Source organism: Micropterus dolomieu, linkage group LG23 (assembly GCF_021292245.1).
Source record: "Micropterus dolomieu isolate WLL.071019.BEF.003 ecotype Adirondacks linkage group LG23, ASM2129224v1, whole genome shotgun sequence".
Lineage (NCBI taxonomy): Eukaryota > Metazoa > Chordata > Actinopteri > Centrarchiformes > Centrarchidae > Micropterus > Micropterus dolomieu.
Genome location: NC_060172.1, coordinates 34244286 through 34258537, shown reverse-complemented (window position 1 = coordinate 34258537; position 14252 = coordinate 34244286). Strand labels below are relative to the sequence as shown.

Here is a 14252-nt window from a genome sequence, read left to right as displayed (position 1 = left end):
GGGTGGGGGTTCCCCCCCCCCCCCCCCCCCCCTCGTCAGCATGTCGACACTGGACCTCAAATTGCTGTGTGTGAAAGTGTGTGAAGAAATTCATTTCTGTTTGTGATGAGCTGCTGACAACTTGGTGAATGTGATATAGTGTCAAGCGCTTTGAATGGCTGGTAAGACTAGAAAAGCACTATACAAATACAGACCATTCCTGTTTTTTCCTCATCTAACATTCAAGATTAGCTATGTTTGATCCTTCATATAATATGTGACATAATTATATTACTTTATTACGTTAGTTTTGCTTAATTGGGTGACAATACAAGCCTTCCATAACCACGCACTTCAGAAAGCTAAGTTTGTTTTCTACACCATGATGCCCATTACAAGCTGCTGCAGTAGTCTCATATTTTATGCACTGAAATGATTTTTTTGCCCAATATAGTACATTTTGAGGGAAACATGACTGCTGTCTGGATTATGTCAAGTGCTTTGTTTTTAGCTCAAAGAACCAGCATACCTAAGTACAGCCTCACAGCTGCTAGTGTAACTATAGACTCTTTGTCTTGTTAAGGAACCACCAGAGCTTTTGACATTTGTAACCACACTCAACTTAATACATGATTTAACTTATAGCTACTGTCTGCTGAAGGAACTAAAAGCTAAAATAATTCTGTCTATTTTTTTGTACAGTCTTCCATTACTTATTTGAATGAACCATTCTCGCGGTTCCTGCACACTGTATTGTCCTTGTTGAATAACATGTGATATTGAAGAAGCACATAAGAACATAACTTAAAAAGCAGCCTAAAAATGGACTCCTCTTTGTCTTCTGGGGAAGTTTCCTGTGTTATATCCTACATGACACCTGGGTTGATAGAGATAAATAACACCTCCCCTCCCAAATGTGATGTAGCTCATCAGTAGTCAAATAAGGAAAGATTATCACCGCAGGTCCTTCTCTTAAATTATTTTCACAAATGGCTTGGCACAAAAAAAGACAGATTACCACAATGCTCTTTCTGCATCGTCTCATTCAGCAAGCTGAACTGGAAATTATCTCAGTCCTCCTGATGGCCAAGTCCCCACAGTTATACTAAATACTCTTTTGGCTGTTGTATATTCTATTCTAACTCTGTGGCATGCCGCATTCAGACATGAAACACTGCTCAATTTAATGGCAGTTATGTTACAGATAAATAAAAATGGCAGCCATTTTAGTTTTATGACAGGAGAAGAGGGTTTAATAAAGAGGACTTTCCATCATTATATAACTCTCAGTGCTGGTTTATGGGATTACAAATTGTAAACAATTGTAAAACTTTGTCATAGTAAGGGCATTGCTTACCTTTTCCTCAACAGGGGAGAATTAGAGACTAGCTGCTGTGGGAAAACAGAAAACTATTCATCTACATGCCTCACTCACATTGTTGAACCAAATACAGTTCATTTTTGTTTTGCACAAAGCTGCCTCATTAGCACACACACACACAAAACTTCACACAACTACATGAATGCGTAGAACACACATGCATTCAACAGTCTACTACTGTACATAGTTTTTATGCACACACAAATGTTCGACAATTTAGCCAACCCTAGTGAAAACTGGTTAGCTCTAGGTGCCTCAGTCCTAACGTCTCAGTGTCCCTAGGTTGAATCAATGAGGTATGATGTGTTGGGGCTTAGGGGATGATTGCGTGGCGGAGCTGCTATGGCAAGTGAAATGATGGTTATTGTATGGAGAGCCAAAGAACAGTGTTTCCTGATAACAAGTTAAATGATCTAAATCTAAAAGTAAACCAACAGACAACAGTCTGGCTGTGGCTCAGGAGGTAGAGCAGGTCACCCACTAATCAGATGGTCAGTGATTCAATCCTTGGCTCCTCCTGTCTGCAAAGTGTCATTGGTATACTGAACCCAATATAATTCAACATAAACTCTCTCCCTGCTCTACTAAAGAGGGCCTGAAAAAAACATTTTTCTTTTCCGTGACAAAATATGGCGTTTATAATTACCTTCCAGAATGATTCAAGCAAGATTTTCTGATCTGATCAGCATGACATCATTTGTCAGTGCCTTCAAAGCTGTCATGGTTGCAAAAGTAAAAGCATTTTCTGATCTGTCACCGCCATGGATTACAGTTGGTTATTTAGGCACATAAATGACTTGGTTAAGGTTAGGGAAACTTTGAAACACTATTTCCTCTTTTCCTCACAATGGACAAGAATCTTAATTCCATGCTTCCAATGCTTTGTCACTTAAGCATAAAAAGCATAAAAACAATTGAGCATATAAAGAATATTTCTTTATATGTTGTTGCTGGACATTTGTTGAAATGACTAATGCTGATGTTTTTATGGGATGACAGTCTCTGGACAACTGTAGGCTGGTTTGGCTAGTTTAAAGTTGGAATTATCAACTCAGGTAACTGAAAGTCTTGACACCCAAAGTCTTATTAAATCGGTACATATATGGGTATATATATCTTTGGGTTGTTGTTTAAATAGCAGGAATGTGCTTTTTACTCAGTGTTTCCCACAGGATTTGGAAAGGGGGGGTCCGAGGCCCAAGAGGGTCTAGTACAGAAAATTACTTGTGTCATTTACTTTTAATGGACACATGTAATATGTTTTATACTTTCTGTGAATATAATCCAATTAATCTTATTTCCATACTGTATAGTGTATCCTTGCATCAAGTCCGACTCAATTTGATAAATTATTTTGTATGTGGTTCTCGTATCGCTTAACATGAAGACTTCACAGCCTCTCTTCAGGTAGGACTCTCATACTGCAACACTTGTCTTTGTAAAGAGACAAACTGACAGGATAAAGTTGCTAACCTGCCTGTCAGCTCGCTCTGGTCCGTTTCAGTGGATTTACCATAAAGGCTTTAATATATGCACACTCCAAATGTAGGTGCGGCTTAATCGCCTTCTCAGAAACGAGTGACAGAAGCACTCAAAGTGGGTCAGACCGGTTGTAGCTTTTTCTAAGAAGTCATCCACTGATGGAGTGGACGTGCTAGGAGAAGAATCAGAAGAACAGTGTCTGCAAACGGCGATTTTTGCGTCTTTCTCAGACACTTTAAAATGCTTCCACACTGCCGACATGTCAACGTAATTGACCTTTTGACTTATCAGGCCGATCACCGAAAGTGCTTTTTTTTGCTATTTTCGGCCCATTAATTTTGGTGGCCGAACATTCACTGCATCCCTATTTAATGGCATAATTTTAAAATGGTATTAATCTCACAGAGATAATTATTTCTTTTTCCAGAGCAGCTCTTCCTCCCAGAAATGTTTTTGAACCTAAAAGAACTTCTCTATTCTTGATTGTTTGGAAACTGTTTTTGCTCACCACATTATTGCTTAGTCATAAATTGTAGTTATTTATGGGAACCACCACAAATATTTAAGCCCTTGTATTGGAAACAGCCAACGGTCTCCTGTCCTTTGAGGAGAGAGCAGACTCACACAGTTGGTCATATTGTTGTGATTGATTGAGTTTGCTTATGAAGTTCATTGGATTCATCTGTAGGCTCTATCCACATGATGGAGGTATAGAGGCTCATCCTTCACCCTCATCAGACAGTTTTTTAATCAGCTCCACTGACTTCTCCTGTGGGCGTGTGGCAACAAACACTGGTTAGTGTTACAGTGGACTTTCTCTCAGTTGAAACACACAGTGATGCTCTAATTTAATGAAAGTGGACATGAAGTGGATTTATTTTCACGGCAGATACATTACACAGACCTGCTTAGTGGGTGTTTGTTAAGGAATAAAATCAATTTATCATGTGAGATGTGTGCTGTGTATGACATTAGAAGTGACAATGAAGAAGAAAACATTTAGATAAATGAAATGTAATTTTAAAGTTATTAGGACTGACCCCGAATAATCGAAGATTCGATGCTTCGATGGGTGGAGCCTGATTCGACTGCCAATCTCATCGTCAAATCATAGCAGCTGTGTTATGAAATAGGATAATACCACTTTGGCGTTATGGGGGAGCCCAACGTCATATTTTAAATCCCAATAAGGTAATATACAGCCTATTATGATATAAATTTCAACATATAATGCTGTAAATAAAAATGTGAAAAGAAAGAAGCTTTTAATAAATATTATAAGTGTGTGAAAACACATGGTGTGTGTGTGTGTGTGTGTGTGTGTGTGTGTGTGTGTGTGTGTGTGTGTGTGTGTGTGTGTGTGTGTGTGTGTGTGTGTGTGTGTGTGTGGCAGACGAGGAAGAGAGACCATCAGTTGTTCCGGTGTTGTGCTGTGTTGTCCGCACCTCACGGGACGTTCAGACCTTTTATCACCATTGATGAACCACACAAAGAATATTATATTGTTTTAAACAGTTACTTAGAATAGACCCGCGAGGAACTGCGACGTGGATGCAGTTGTCGGCCGCACGGCATGCACGCAAAACTCTAAACAATACCGGTGAACGACAGGTGAGCAGAGAGAAACGGGTCAACAATAAGCCTGAGGTTAGCTGTAAGTGTTAAGTGTAAGTTAAAGTGAGTACGAGCAGCTCTGCAGCTTCTAAAGATTAAAGTGGAGCAACCATGCGTAACCCCCCACCCTCCCACCACACAACTATCAGTCGACTTTAGGCAAAACGTAACAATTCTGATTTGACTATATAAATCCTTAGTCGGGGACAGCCCTAAAAGTTATACAGTGAAGGTGCTTTCAGACCAAAAGCGAAGTGAGCGTTGGGGGCAGTGCGTTTACATACAAAGTCAATGCAAAGGCGCGTAGAGCCGCGATTTCCTGTTGGGCAGTGCGAAGGGGACGCTGCCAGTGACGCAAAGGCCTACGCGTGATAGCCTATCAGCGCTGACATTATCCAGACATTACCGACAGCTTCAGAGCTTGGTGTGGAGAGGGCCAAGCAGGACGGGGGAGTGAAATGCCGCTGGCCGGCGGAGAACTGCTAAACTTGGGGGAGAAGTCAAAACAGAGCTGGAAGCAGCGCTGCAGGGTTCACAGCTGTAGTAATGACAAGATGTGTTTACTCGTGTTATTGCATTGTCTGTGAACACTTGGCAGTTGTCTAGCGATGAAACCCCCACGAGGAAAGCATTGCGAGTTTTGCGTGTTTGGTCTGAATGCCGCATAACGTAGCTGTTATGTTACATCAAGCAGGTGGGCAGGTAGAGCAGGGATTTGGACCCAAAATGCAGAATAGATTCAGTTTCTTGGTGTTTATTAATATTCCAACAAAGGTGGAAAAGGCTTATGTGGAAATGAGGGAGGCCAGAGTCAAAACAGTGAACAGACCCGCAGGAGAGCAGGCAGGGGAACAAGGGAAAAACACTCACTTAAATATATAAGAGAGGTAGAGATAACGAGGCACAGGTGGCACTCGTAAACGTGGAGCAAACAATCAAACAAGTAGGAAAACACAAGAGCTGGAAGTGAAGTGCACAAAGACACATGAGAAAGGATTACCAAAACAAAACAGGACACAACACTTGAAACTCAGAATCGTGACAGGAGCAGTTGGTTGAGTCGGTCAGTTTGAATTTTCTTTCTCTCAATTATCCCCCCTGTTGATGAAGGCTTTTCTGATATTGTTCTCATCTTTAATTTGATGCATGTAGATCTGAGTTCTCCCTGCATTAGGATTCAGCAGGTCCATTATTCACATTGTAATAATCTGCTCTGAACAGAGACGACTTTGTTAATGGCTCCATTGAGGGGTACAGCATGTGACTTGCAGGGACAACTTAATTATTGTTCATAAAGACGAACAGTATAAATGGGGGCACAGTTTAATAAGTATGAATAGTGCTAAACTTATACTGAATTTGTGGACAACCTTTAGTTGTACTGATGCTGAAGTGGCTGTGAACTTATCATGGTTAGTTAAATGGTCCTAGAATGGGTACACCCAGCCATCATATATGCATCAGATCCATCAGTGTTTCATTTGACCTCCAACTGTTCACAATGTGTCAGAACATTTCCTTAGCCAGTATTTAATCGTATTCATGCTCTATAATGAATCATTTCTTTGCTTCTCATTTCCATCCAATTTTCTGACTCTCCATTCACTCTGATGGGTTGTTTTCCTACCATCAGTACTCTGACAGTAACCACATTATTTTTAATCTTCCTCAGCACAAGTTTACCGTGACTGATGCAAATATCCCACACTGAGTGCAACTTTGTTCTCAGCTTATGAATTACCAGTTTCCAGATGAGCTATTGCTTTCTTTTCATCAACTGATCACACATAGGTTTATTTGCATGGGAAACTGAGCTAACAGAATAGCACTGACACTCCTGTGTTGTCTTGTAAATGTGTTAGACTGTAACTTCTTCAGAGGTCGGAGCATATAATAATAGAAATATGAATCACTATTTTGTTGTTGACAAGGTTTGTTTTTTCCTTGGGGATAATTTAAAATTGGTAATTTCAATTGAATTGTGTTAGAACTTGCAGAACCTGAGGTGCAAATCATCTTAAATTAGAAAAATAATAAAGAAAAGAGGTACAAATAGAGACCAAAAACACAAATGTGTAAATGTTAAAACAACAAAAAATGAATTCCTGTAACTAGTGCCTTTGTGCTCACCCTGTGTTCATCATCATAACCCCTTTAGAATGGAGCAGCGAAGATGACGAATCCAAATGAATAATCATCTTAAATTAATATTTTTAAACTTTTAAGTGGGATGTGGATAGGCCTATCTACATACAGTATATTACTCCTTTGGAAAGAATAGACCGTAGGTTTCCCGCTTTGGGCTCTACAATCAACATGTTTGAATGCCTATAAGTCATCTGTGCACTAAGCCTCTCAGGCAACCTGATGCCGCAGGACATATGAAAGGCAATATTTATATAATCTTTTAAGCACATTATTATTACCTTTCATTTATTAGCTTGAGCTGTTCTCACTACAACAATGATTTACGCCTACAGTTGACAGTTCTACTGAACTTTGTCTCTTAGTCCCTATGTGATCTGCTGTGCTTTTATGAACAAAGCCAGCAGTGTCAACTAATCTCTTGTACATGCTTGCTAAAACTTGAACATTGCAGCTGTCTGTGACCTTACCATCAGCACTTGCAATCACATTATTTACCAGCTAATTAGACATGAAGCTGAAGCTTGGAGCAGAACATGACTGAGAACAATGAGATTAAATCCCTCCTTACTAGACCTTGCTGATAGTGAGGTCTGATTTGATAGCTAGCCTATCAGATGGCCAGTGGTGATTAACATGCCAAACAGCAACACAAATAAATGTCAGAAAAAGTCAGGCCATTCATCCGTCTCTCTCGGGCGGAACCATCATTTACCATGAAAGAGATTAACTATGACTGGAGAACGTTCAAGCACATGAACACAGCAGCCGTCAACTCATCAAAAGCAATTCAGGACTTCATTAGCAGGCAACAAGCTCTCTGCTCTGCTGCAGTAACACAGCACTACTCCCAATGCAATCCCATCCATCCAGACCTTCCATCTAAGGTGCGTCGTACCTAAAATGTAGTTAAACAGCACTATCCAGCTTAGCGTTGTGGGATTTTGATTTTTAAGCCCCAACACCACACACAGACATATTTTTACAGCTCCATGCATTCGGATCTGCCATTGAGTCATTGCAAATCCCTGTGCAGCTCCTATGAAAGAGAACTGACACTGAAATTTACATGTGGATTAATATGACTGGGGGGTCGCTTTTGAATGCAATACAAGAGATGCTGGTGGTGAATAAAAATGCATGAAAATGCTGGCATTAAATATGCCATCCTCTTCCCCCAGTTCCCCAGAGTTGGAGCCTCTAGCATATTCATCTTTTGCTCTCTTTCTCACTGCTCCCAACAAACCTAGCCTGTTGAAATTCATCCTGAAACCTCTTTCTCCAGCAAGATTTCAGCACAGTTACCCGAATGCTGAAATATTGTAACAATTGTTCTTTCTCTAGCAATGCTGCTGGAAGAATTGCTAGAATAGATGGCTGGTTTCTATTTTCTGGCATACAAGCAAATAATTTGAAACAATGCAATTTATTCTCTGAGTGGCCTACAGGCATGAATCATAAGGTGTACATGGGCCACCTTATTTTTCAGTTTTCAATGGTGCTGCATGAAATATCTGCCTCTGGCTGTTCTGTGACTGTCATGGCAGGTGAGGCTGAGTTACAGTATGGAATGTAGCATCAGTAGAGACAGATGAAATATGCATAAAGGCATACATGGCCTGGTGGATCTTCACACAGAGGGGCAAATGAGGGGAGTTAGAAATTACATCGATGGTTCACTGAGCAGAAGGGTTGACTCTTAAGGCCTAACCTGACACCTTTCACTTCACTTCTGGTTCTACTGATCACTTTTAACCTACTAGGCCTCTACTCCACATCTCAGCTGTTTCCTCTTGATGCGGAAGTACAGAGAGCAGTAACATTGATTTTGTTAGGGGTCTCATAAGACAAAAGCAAAATATCCTGTAGTTCTGAAGCTGGGGCTATAAATTCTGCATGTGTGTGTGCTTATTCCAGACTTGCATATCTGGTATCTACAGCTATCAGACAGAATAACTAGACAGACTATTACAGTCATTCTAATTTTGTTACAGAAAGAAAATTTTAAATATACAATCTCTGACTGGGTGGGAAAAACTGTTATGTTGATGTAAAGTAACAAAGAACAACAACCAGTCCTCCAAATTAAACAGCAAAATACAGTTTGCTGTTTGTAACTGCCCTGCAGTACGATACATAAGAGCGTTTTCTAATCTGATGCCCCTATCAGCATTGGTTGTGTTATGGTTAAGGTTTGGTTAGGTTCAGACACAAAAGCAACTTGGTTAGGATTACATAGATAATTATTTTGATCTTTATGATCTTTTTTTTTTATTACAAAAACTACTTGGTTATGGTTAGGGAACGATTGTGGTAAAGACACCAACATTGACGGGAAACAGGAAACAGACAACAGACAACGTTCTCCTATGTCAAAGTGTGACGATTTGTTGCCCCATCTTCCTCCCACTGTGGACTTTGTTGCTCAGTAACGTCACACTGTTTCCTCCTTTGCTCATGTAGAGCAAGAGTCAAAAATTCTATGTCTTCTAGAGGGACTTCTCCACATGAACATAAACAGATGTTGTTACTGGGAGAACAGTCTGAAAAAAAAAGATGTAACAGCATTTTCCCTCGCTCTTCGACTGAAGTGCTCAGCCACAGTGTACTCTGTGCTGCCACTGGTGGCTCTAATATTGCAATGACATTACTGATTAAAATGGTGGTCTCATTTATAAAGCTTTCAATACAATACGTTTTTTAAACATCGTTCTCATAATATATTTTGGAATGCCTTTTTAGAGACTGAAATTTCGGAGTTTCTTCGTCATTTGCTTTCAACTGACCTTTGCTCTGCATCATTTGGTACGCCTGTTCAATCGCTTGTTCACACAAATAGCTAATCAGCCAATCATATGGCAGCAACTCAATCCATTTAGGCATGTAGATGTGGTCAAGACAACTTGCTGAAGTTCAAATCGAGCATCAGTAAGGGGATTTAAGTGACTCTGAACGTGGCATGATTGTTGGTGCCAGATGGGCTGGTCTCAGTATTTCAGAAACTGATCTACTGGGATTTTCACGCACAACCATATCTAGGGTTTACAGAGAATGGTCAGAAGAAGAGGAAATATCCAGTGAGCGGCTCACGAAAATGTCTAGTTGATGTCAGAGGAGAATGGGCAGACTGGTTCGACATGACAGAAAGGCAACAGTAACTCAAATAACCACTCATTACAAGCAAGGTATGCAGAATACCATCTCTGAACGCACAACACGTCGAACCTTGAAGCAGATTGGCCACACCAGGTGCCACTCCTGTCAGCTAAGAACAGGAAACTGAGGCTCACCAAAACTGGACAAAAGAAGTTTGGAAAAACTTTGCCTGTCTGATTAGACTCGATTTTAGCTGCGACATAGGATCAGAATTTGGTGTAAACAACATGAAAGCATGGCTCGGGCTGGTGGTGCTGTAATGGTGTGGGGGAAATTGTTGTTTAAACGCGACAGCCTACCTGAGTATTGTTGCTGACCATGTCCATCCCTTTATGATCACAGTGTACCCATCTTCTAATAGCTTTTCCACAATGTAACAAAGCTCAAATCACTAGCAAGGTGTACCTAATAATAAAATGTCTGTATGTCCGATGTTGCAACTAGGGGTTAAGTATCTTGCTCACGGACACGTTGGTGGATGTGTCACAATCGGAATCAAACCTGGGTCTCCCACACCAAAGGCATGTGTCTTATCCACTATTCCTCACCATTGCCAGCTCACATTCTAAAAAAGTGTAGGTGTTATTCATATGTTAATAAAAAAAACTATAAAATGTTCAGGTACCCAAACCAACTGTTCACATTTTTGACAGTCTCAGAAGTGATATAGATTCTGTGAGAGTAGGCGAGGTAAAGTGGGGGAGGCTTATACAACAGTTCTATGTAGGCTCAAATGAAAGATATGAAGTTTAATTGTTCAAGCAGCTCTGAATGTACATTGGAGAGGCTGGAAGGAAGATTGTGGATTAAGCTGGTTGCTCATGATTAATTTGACATCTAGAGATCAGATTGTTGGCCAGAAGTCGTCCACTGCAGCTGTGTTATCTGCTGTGCTAGACAGCTGTTACTGATCCTCGGTAACACTACTTGTGTGAGTGATTGTCCATGAGTGTAATGATAATCCATAAGGTTTGGCTTGACGTGTGGAGTTAAGCAGGATTGTCAAATAATCAATTACGCCTCAGTGACTTATTTTTTGCCAAACAGCCGTGCTATTCCAATTGGGGTTTGTCTCTGATTTCTTCAATTGATCCAGGGGATTTTATAGACACATGGGCTTGACTGCTGTTGCACTTTGCTGAACTTTGTGGCAGTCAAGCTTGGCTGTGCTGCTTAATGATTTCTTTCGTTGCATATTTATCTACTGAGATGGCTGTGTTTTTCAAAGCAGAGTGGTACTAATAGTGCATCAATAATGTATCTGGTGGCCTCACAAATGAACTGTTTGATAGACACCAGCAGAGTGACTGTGAGAGTGTGAAGGGAATGCAAGGGCCCAGTTAAACTAATAATTCATTATATTTTCATATAACTAAACATCTGTTTTGCTATTCTTACCAATTCTTATGACACAACAGTGATTTAATCTATAGTGAGTTCATGAATACATTTGATGTTCTAATGGGGTCATTCAGTGAAATACAGATGAATTAGTCACTCTATCAAGGCAAAGTTCTGAAAAAGATAATGTTGAATTGATTGTTTCTTGCTTTTTAATGGTTGCTATTCAGCAGCCATCTCTTAAATCTCAGATGTCAAAGTGTCCCTCAAAGCACCAACAGGAACAGCTTTCAAAAGAGTACCTGCTTGTAACTGCATCACCATGTGACAACAAGTTCACCTTGTAAAAACTCAAAGGCTGGATTTCCACCCATCATTTCCTGACATTATCTGACCCCAGAGGCCACCTGGGAGGCAGGGAATTAAGCTAAAACACTTGGTTAGCTTTTATTTATTTTTTAGCAGTGATGCCACTAGGAGTTATTGAGATACATATGAGATATGTCCACAGTATCTCTTTAGGCCATTCACTTTGTTGCAGTGTTATTGAGCTATTATTTATGTCCATGAAACGTTGGCCAGTTGTTTTCAAAAGAGGAGGAGCTTCACATTAAGCATCATCAACAAAGTTAAACAATATAGAGCTATCATCTTGCACCTGTTTAATCTCAGCAGTCTTATTGTGGGGAAATAACATATTTTAAATTGTGTATTACATTAGCCATTTTACACTAAGCATGTAATGATGACTTAACTAGCACTTAACGGATCTTTTAGTAAACCTAAATACTTGTGATCTTAGAGTTCGTCCACTTCAACCAGTTTTTCTTCTATCACTCTAACTTTTACCTTGTGCAAGGACAAAACCAAAAGGCACTGTAAGTGGATCACGCTGGTTGTCAATGCAGACATCAAACAAAGAAAAAGTCCTGAGCAGGCAAAGGGAGAGGAGAAGGGAGGAGTGGATGGGCAAGCCTTCAGACTGAAAGCTGCAGTAATATTCATAGAGGATTCTAGATTTACTTTGTTTGCCAGCCTCATCCCTTGTAGGTTACAGCATTCAAGGACTTAACAAAACTTGCTGTCAGTATCAAGCGCTTGTTGATATGTGTGTGACTGAGTTGGTGTTATTAAGCAAAACTAATTCTTGTGTTAAACAAGGGGTTCACTACTCCTCTCACTTGCATGTTTCTCATTGGATTCTCAATGTAAATGAGACGTTCGTTTATTTTGTTAGACATAGCTTTGAATATTGTGTGTTCATGGATGGCTTTTTGGAGTGGAAATTAATGATTCTGTTCATTCACTCTTTCTGTCAAATGCACTGTTCTGGAGGAGATTAATTTGCATTATATTACTAATGACAAATTTCTGAGGTTCTGCTTTTTGCAAGTGAAATTGATTAGTTTTTTTTCTAGGTTTTGTTGTTGGGGGCAGCATAGTTAAGCATTTATTTATTTTATTTGGTTGCTATTTTGGAGTGGGGGCTGCTGTCAAATGGTTGAGCTCCTGATGTTCTACAAAGCTGTATATGCCCTTGTTTGGAAATAAATGAAAGAGTCAAAATCCAAGGAAAAGGCAGCACAGCACTGACCACACTATAATTGACAGGTCTGAGAATTAGAGTCCACAAACATCACAACAAATAAAAAATGTTGCTAAAATAGAAATAAAAGCAGGATCTCAAAGAACAGAGATCAGAGTCATTATGAAAACAGTGAAATAAGAAATAAAAGTCCAGCAGCAGACATGGGACTGGCTGTGGCTCAGGATGTAAAGCAGGTCGGTGGTTCAAGTGTCCTTGATACTGCAAGATTCTGAACTAATGGCTGTGTGTGAGTGTGTCTGTATGAAGTTAGTTCCATTCTCATGTGCAGTTGGCACCTTCACCCTCAGCGTGTGAATGTGTGTGAACATGTAGTGTAAAGCATGTAGAGTGTTTAGCTTGATCGGTGTGGTGGACTTAATGACTCCACTGCTTTCTGTTGACATGTAGGGCACAATTAGGCATGTAAATTACAAAACCGTTCAGTGCTGACAGTGATACCTACTGTTATTCAAATTAACACCGCAGATTACAAAAGTAAAAGTGGTGGGCGCAGACCAAATCGGAGTATGAAAACTAGTTAAAAAATTCATGGAAATTCAGTATTAATGAAAAAATAAATGTTTTATTCTACTGCTTTCAAGATTAATTTGCTACACTGGAGTGAATGAGTAGGCACAGATAGCTGTGGATGCATTTTTAATGATTTATCATTGCCTTTTTACTGAATTGCAGGTACTTATATCCATTTTAGGCATTGAAGCTTTTCTGCACACTAATTTTCTTCCTTCTGATGCTGAGGTTTGTGAGCAATAAACCATCAGAATTTTGATGGTTTATTGTGTCAATCTTTAAACTCTATTGAAATAGGCCTGACATTTTCAAACTTGATTGGCATCCCTCACTCTTGTAGTGTGCAGCCGTAAACATTTTGCCGGTGCAGAAGAGGTTCAGCAAAGCCACGGATCATTTTTCTTTGATTGCTGATTTTTGTAACTTTTCTAGTCTAACAAAGCATATTTGATGAGGTTTACATACTTGAATGTTGGGTTGTATCCACATGGTTGAAAGTACTCATTCACAAGTACTCACAAGGTAAATAGATGTGATGTAATGTAAATGAATATGTTTAATTGATATTGATCCTAAAACTTTCTGTCACTAGACGTTTGGGTAGTTGGTCTTTTGCAGTGTTGGGAGAATTACTTTAAAAATGTAATCGGTGCAATTACTTATTACTTGTTAAAAAACTTTAATCAGTAACATAACCCAAGTACTAGAATATAAAGTAATGTAACCTGATTACTTTTAGTTACGTTTGTATTACTTCAGTGCTAAATAGGCCAATGAAGACGAGAGTATCAATGATGCGTTGTCTTCTATTTTTACAGAAACGAAGAATAACAAAATCTCTCATTCTCATGAAACCAAAATCCATGTTTAAATGTTTTTATAAGACATACTGTGCACTATGACATCACTATGGCAGGATCTGGCCCACCAATGACATAAAACGTTGTTTTGTAGGTATTCTTTAAGACATTTTAGAGTGTGTCATTTCTTGGAAAACGATTTTAAAATGTTGATGGCTCATCCTGCACTGCAGGG

The 14252-nt window shown here is 39.6% G+C and overlaps 1 long non-coding RNA gene across 2 annotated transcripts in view; it reads left to right on the top strand.

Annotated features, from left to right (window-relative positions):
* The first annotated feature begins 5439 nt into the window (after positions 1 to 5439).
* Positions 5440 to 14252, top strand: part of LOC123962907 — a 30430-nt gene continuing 21617 nt past the window's right edge. The window contains exon 1 of one of the 2 annotated variants that reach the window (XR_006823091.1): positions 5440 to 5519. This is a non-coding gene — a long non-coding RNA (uncharacterized LOC123962907). The remainder of the gene's footprint in view (positions 5520 to 14252) is intronic. The other variant, XR_006823092.1, reaches the window with a different exon arrangement.